The sequence below is a fragment of the Mustela lutreola genome, chromosome 4 (assembly GCF_030435805.1).
Source record: "Mustela lutreola isolate mMusLut2 chromosome 4, mMusLut2.pri, whole genome shotgun sequence".
Taxonomy (NCBI): Eukaryota; Metazoa; Chordata; class Mammalia; order Carnivora; family Mustelidae; genus Mustela; species Mustela lutreola.
In genome coordinates, this window is record NC_081293.1 from 150772029 (window position 1) to 150779423 (window position 7395).

At 37.8% G+C, this 7395-nt stretch overlaps 1 pseudogene; it reads left to right on the forward strand.

The window, feature by feature from the left end:
* Positions 1-3079: 3079 nt before the first annotated feature.
* LOC131830197 (tubulin alpha chain-like 3) lies at positions 3080-4028 on the forward strand (annotated as a pseudogene).
* Positions 4029-7395: the final 3367 nt, after the last annotated feature.

Genomic DNA, 7395 nt, shown 5'->3' on the forward strand with positions numbered 1-7395 from the left:
TTTCTTTAGAAATTATAATAAAGTCTAAAATAAAATAAACGTTAAAATTCAGTTGGATGACATATTCCAAGTGCTGAAAGAAAACCTGCTCAACCAAAAATTTTATATCTAGCAAAAATGGTGATATTAAGACATTGTAACATTAAGACATTCTCAGATACACAAAAAATTGAGGGATTTTATTGCTAGAATAACTGCCATATATATATATATATATACACACACACACACATATATAATATATGTATATAGTATACTATATACATATATATATACATATACTGTATATAAGTATATATATATAGGCTGAAATGAAAGCACACTAGATAGTAACTTCAATTCACACAGAAAAATAAAGATACTGGTAAGGGTAACTGTAGCACCAAGAACCATAAGATACCTGGGAATAAACCTAACCAAAGAGGTAAAGGATCTGTACTTGAGGATCTATAGAACACTCATGAAAGAAATTGAAGAAGACACAAAAAGATGGAAGACCATTCCATGCTCATGGATCAGAAGAATAAACATTGTTAAAATGTCTATACTGCCTAGACCAATCTATACTTTCAATGCCATCCCGATCAAAACTCCACCGGCATTTTTCAAAGAGCTGAAACAAACAATCCTTAAATTTGTATGGAACCAAAAGAGACCCTGAATTGCTAATGAAATGTTGAAAAAGAAAAAACTGGGGACATCACGTTGCCTGATTTCAAGCTTTACTCCAAAGCTATGATCACCAAGACAGCATGGTACTGACACAAAAACAGACACATAGACCAGTAGAAGAGTAGAGAGCCCAGATATGGACCCTCAACTCTATGGTCAACAATAAATGGTGCTGGGAAAATTGGACAGCTATGTATTGAAGAGTGAAACTCGGCCATTCTCTTACACCATACACAAAGATAAACTCAAAATGGATAAGTGACCTCAACATGAGGCAGGAATCTATCAAAATCCTACAGGAGAATATAGGCAGTAACCTCTTCAACACAGGCAGTAACCTCTCCGACATTGACCACAACAACTTTTTTCACATGTCTCCAAGGCAAAGGAAACAAAAGTGAAAATGAACTTTTGGGACTTCATCAAGATCAAAAACTTCTGCACAGCAAAGGAAACAGTCAACAAAATAAAGAGGCAACCTATAGAATGGGAGAAGATATTCGCAAATGACACTACAGACAAAGGGCTGATATTCAAGATCTATAAAGAACTCCTCAATCTCAACACACACAAAACAGATAATCATGTCAAAAAATGGGCAGAAGACATGAACAGACACTTCTCCAAAGAAGACATATAAATGGCTAACAGACACATGAAAAAATGTTCATCATCCTTAGCCATCAGGGAAATTCAAATCAAAACCACACTGAGATACCTGAGATACCACCTTACACCAGTTAGAATGGCCAAAATTAATAAGACAGTAAACAACATGTGTTGGAGAGGATGTGGAGAAAGGGGAACCCTCTTACACTGTTGGTGGGAATGCAAATTGGTGCAGTCACTTTGGAAAACAGTGTGGAGATTCCTTAAGAAATTTAAAATAGAGCTTCCTTGTGACCCTGCAATGGCACTACTGGTATTTACCCCAAAGATACAGATGTAGTTTAAAAGAAGGGCCATCTGTGCTCCATTGTTTATAGCATCAATGGCCACAGTCACCAAACTGTGGAAAGAACCAAGATGCCCTTCAACAGATGAATAGATAAAGAAGAAATGGCCCATATATACAATGGAGTATTAGGCCTCCTTCAGACAGGTTGAATACCCAACTTTTGTATCAACATGGATGGGACTGGAGGAGATTATGTTTAGTGAAATAAGTCAAGCAGAGTGAGTCAATTATCATATGGTTTCACTTACTTGTGGAGCATAAAGAATAACACAGAGGACACTGGGAAATGGAGAGAAGAAGTGAGTTGGGGGAAATTGGATGGGGAGACAAACCATGAGAGACTGGACTCTGAGAAAAAAATGAGGGTTTTGGAGGGGAGGAGGTGGGAGGTTGGGTGAACCTGGTGTTGGGAAGAAAAAAAAGGTAACTATGTAGGTAAATATAGACAACAGTATAAATATATTTTTATTTGTAACTCTTTTGAGTTAAAAGAAAACTGCATGAAGCATTAACTAATCATAAAACTATATTAAGGGGCTTACAGTGTGTAAAGTTACAATTTGTTGACAATTACAGCACAAAAGAGAGGAGAGCAAATGGAAGTATATTGTGACAAAGTTTTTGTTTGCTCTTGAACATTGAAATTGTTGGTATTGAAATTAAGTGGTATTAACCCAAACCGGAAGGCTTTAAGTAAGATTTTAATTGTAATTACCTTAGGAACCATTAAGAAAATAAAAACTGTGGTAAAGGGGAAACAAGGGAATGGTATATTAGAAATATCTAACACTAAAGGAGACAATAATGAGGATACAGAGAGACAGGAAAGATACAAGATAACTGAAAGCAGAAAGCAAAATGAAAGATGTAAAATGCACCTAAGTTAACACATTAAATAAAAATGTATTAAGCTTTCCAAACAAAAGATAGAAACTAGAAGAGTATAATCAAAAATATTAAATTATGTACTATTTGTAAGAGACACAACTTTGTAGCTCTCTTTTAGATATACCACTGCATTCTTTAAGTTCTTTAGCCAGCTAGTCAAGTGTGATTTTCTGCTTGGCAATTATATGGTTTGCTGCTTACTAATCAGAGAATCACTACCACAGAGCAGTGTTGACACCTTCAGATCAGCATAAGGAAATGCCTTTCTGTTAACATTGACAAAGCTGGAATTCAGATTGGGAGCACTGTCTGGGAACACTCTTGCCTGGAATGTAGAATCTAACAAGGTGACATCATTCTTGACAATAAAAAGGATCAGTTGGAAAATATTAAAATAGAGAATATGAATGCCTTTTGATACCTTATTTTGTGAGGCAAGAGCTGAGACATGTGTGCCCAGAGAACTCTTCCCAGATCTAGAACAAACTGTTACAGATGAGATTCTTGCAGGGAAGTACAATTCACTCCTCTACTCAGAGCAGCTTCTTAGCATAAAGGAAGATGCCGCAAACAACCATGACTGAGTTCACAATTCTGTGGGGTCAGAGATTGTCAATCTTGAACTAGAGAGGATCCAAAACTTGTCAGAACACTGCAGTGAACTTAAGGTATTTTTAATTTTCTTAAGTTTTGGAGGAGGCATTGAATCACATGTATATCTCTCTTAATGGTGTGGCTTTTTTTTTTTTTTTTTTTAAAGTAGGCTCTGTGCCCAGTGTAGACCCCAGTGTGGGGCTTGAGCTCACAATCCTGAGACAAGACCTGAGTTGAGATCAAGAATTGGACACTTAACCAACTGAGCTACCCAGGCACCCCAGTGGTGTGGCTTTTGATAGAATATAATGGGAATATTAAATTGGAGTTTTTTGTATCCAGCCCTCAGGGTCTCCACTGCTGTAGTAGAGCCTTACAACTCTATCCTCACCATCTGTGAACATCTATGACTTGTGCCATCATATACTTGTTGTAGAACACCCCTCTTATTCCTGCATAAATAGGTTGATAGGTCTTCCATTGCTGTTTCCCTTTGGATTGAAGGGCCCTTGAATATAGATGTAATAATCAAGTTCCAGACTGACAATGTACCTATCTGAGAATACATTTCCCCATGATAAACTTTGCCTTCATCATCTCTGCTGACAAAACCTATCATGAGTAGCTCTCTTTTAGATATACCACTGCATTCTTTAAGTTCTCTAGCCAGCTAGTCAAGTGTGATTTTCTGCTTGGCAATTATATGGTTTGCTGCTTACTAATCAGAGGGAATGTGGTTCCTAGGGATGTGAATGCTGGAAATGCAGCCATAAAGTCAAAGAATTCTGTTCAGTTTGTAGATTGGTTTCCAGCTAGTTTCAACAACCATCCAGCCATGATGCCAGGAGGCAATGTGGCTGGAATGCAATGGGCTATCTGCTCACTGAGCAACACCATGGCAGTTGCAGAGGCCTGAGACCTACTGGACCACAATTTACTTAAAAAGGAAGTAAGATGTCAATCAATAATCTAACCTAATCTAATCTTATAGACTGAATAATAAAGTTGAAGGAGGGGTTTAAGAAATTTTAATCTAGTTAAGAAACCAAAAAGAGATGAACAAAGTAAAGCCAAAACAAGAAGGAAGGAAATAATGAAGAAGGAAACAACATGTGTTGGAGGGGATGTGGAGAAAGGGGAACCCTCTTCCACTGTTGGTGGGAATGCAAGTTGGTGCAGCCACTTTGGAGAACAGTGTGGAGATTCCTCAAGAAATTAAAAATAGAACTTCCCTATAACCCTGTAATTGCACTCCTGGGTATTTACCCCAAAGATACAGATGTAGTGAAAAGAAGGGTCATCTGTACCCCAATGTTTATAGCAGCAATGGCCACGGTCGCCAAACTGTGGAAAGAACCAAGATGCCCTTCAATGGACAAATGGATAAGGAAGATGTGGTCCATATACACTATGGAGTATTATGTCTCCATCAGAAAGGATGGATACCCAACTTTTGTAGCAACATGGATGGGACTGGAAAGATGATGCAGAGAGAGTCAATTATCATATGGTTTCACTTATTTGTGGAGCATAACAAATAGCATGGAGGACATGGGGAGATAGAGAGGAGAAGGGAGTTGGAGGAAATTGGAAGGGGAGATGAACCATGAGAGACTATGGACTCTGAAAAACAATCTGAGGGTTTTGAAGGGGCAGGGGGTGGGAGGTCAGGGTACCAGGTGGTGGGTATTATAGAGGGCACGGATTGCATGGAGCACTGGGTGTGGTGCAAAAATAATGAATACTGTTATGCTGAAAATAAATAAAAAATAAATTTAACAAAAAAATCAGAAATGAAAATAACACAACAGACCTTACAGAATTATAAAGGATTATAAGGGAATATTACTAACAACTATATGCCAACAAATCAGATAACCTAGCCAAAATCGACAAATTCCTAGAAGGACACAAACCTGTGACACTGACACAAGAAGAAGCAGAAATTCTCAGTAAATCAATAATGAGGAAATAGAATTAGTGATTACAAAGATAGATGCGCCTGGGTGGCTTAGTCAGTTGAGTGTCCAACTCTTGATTTCAGCTCAGGTCATGATCTCAGGGTTGTGAGACTGAGCACTGCTTTGGCTCTGTGCTCAACAGGCATCTGCTTGAGATTCTCTCTCTCCTTCTCCCTCTGCTCTCTCTCTCTCTTACTCTCTCAAAGTGGATGAATGAATCTTTAAAAAAAAAAAAAGAATAGAAAGAAAGAAAGAAAAAAGAAAATTCTTACAAAAGAAAGGTCAGGCTAAGTTGACTCCATGGTGAATTGACCAAATGTTTAAAGAAGAGGTTTCAGGTTTTTTCCTTGTAATTGATTTCTAGTATCATTGCATTGTGGTTGGAGAGATGCTTGATACAATTTCAATTTTCTTAAATTTATTGAAGCTTGTTTTGTGATCTAAGGTGATCTATCTTGGAGAATGTTTCATGTGCACTTGAGACAAATATGTACTCTCTTTTTGAATGGAATGTTCTGTATGTATCTGTTAGGTCCATTTTGTCTAATGTGTTGTTAAATACACTGTTTCCTTGCTGATTTTCTGTGTGGGTGATCTATCCATTGATGTAAATGGAGTGTTAAAGTTTCGTACTAGTACTGTATTACCATCAGTTTCTCCCTTTATGTCTGTTAATATTTACTTTTAGGTATTTAGGTTCTTCTTTGTTGGGTACATAGATCTTTACAATTGTTATATTCTCTTACTGGATTGATCCCTTTATCAGTATGTAACACCTTAAGTCTCTTGCTACAGTCTTTGTTTTAAAGTCTATTTTGGGGGTACCTGGATGGCTCAGTTGGTTAAGTGTCTGACTCTTGATTTTAGCTTGGGTCATGATCTCACTGTCTTGAGAATGAGCCCCACATGGGACTCTGTGCTCAGCATGGAGTCTGCTGGAGAGTCTCTCTCCCTCTCCTTCTGCACCTTCCTGATGCCCCCCTCCGACTCTCTCTCTCTCAAAATAAATAAATCTTTTTAAAAAAGTCTATTTTGGGGGCACCTGGGTGGCTCAGTGGGTTAAGCCTCTGCCTTCGGCTCAGGTCATGATCTCAGAGTCCTGGGATCGAGCTCCGCATAGGGCTCTCTGCTCAGTAGGGAGCCTGCTTCCTCCTCTCTCTCTGCCTGCCTCTCTGCCTGCTTGTGATCTCTCTCTGTCAAATAAATAAATAAAAATATTTTAAAAAAGTCTATTTTGTCTGATAACTATTGCTATCCTGTTTTTATTTTTCTCTCTCCTGTTTGGATGAAATGAAAATGCTTTTTCATCCTTTCACTTTCAGTCTGTATGTCCTTAGGTCTGAAGTGAGATTCTTACAGGCAGCATATGGATGGGTCTTATACATTTTTTTTTTCTTAAAGATTTTATTTATTTATTTATTTGACAGAGATCGCAAGTAGGCAGAGAGGCAGGCGAAGAGAGAGGGGAAGCAGGCTCCCCGCTGAGCAGAGAGGGCTTGATCCCAGGGCTTGACGCAGGGCTTGATCCCAGGACCCCAAGATCATGACCTGAGCTGAAGACAGAGGCTTAACCCACTGAACCGCCCAGGTGCACTGGGTCTTGTACATTTTTAACTATTCTGCCACCCTGTGTCTTTTGATTAGAGCATTTATATCATTTACACTTAAAGTAATTACAAATGGATATGTACTTACTGCCATTTTGTTAATTGTTTTCTGGTGGTTTTGTAGGTCTTTTCTGTTCCTTTCTTCTCTTGCTCTCTTCCCCCAGGTTTGATGGCTTTTTTTAACGTTATGGTTGACTTGTTTACTCTTTATTTTTCATTTATATATTGCAGGTTTTGATTTGTGGTTACCATGAAGTTCATATGTAACATCCTAAGTACACAGCAGTCTATATTAAATTGATGGTTGCTTAAATTTGAACACATTCTAAAAGCATTTTTAATTTCCCTTTCACATTTTATGTATGTATTGTCAGAGTTTACATCTTTTTACTTTGTGAATCCATTAGCTAATATTTTAGGTATAACTTATTTAATACTTCTGTCTTTTAACCGTCATATAAGGATTAATCTACTACTACCTTTACCATGTTTGCTTTTACCCATTAGATTTTTTTCTTTCATAATTTTCTTCTAGTTAGGCCCTTTTCTTTTTCACCTAAAGAATTCTTTTTAGCTCCAGTAGCTCACTTGTCCATTTGACTTGATGGATAAACATTAGTAGTTTTCCTGCTTCATGGATTAGATGTTTGGTTGCCTGCTATACTGCTGAGGTATGAAAGGTCCAGGAGAAATAAAACATGGTCCAAATAAATAT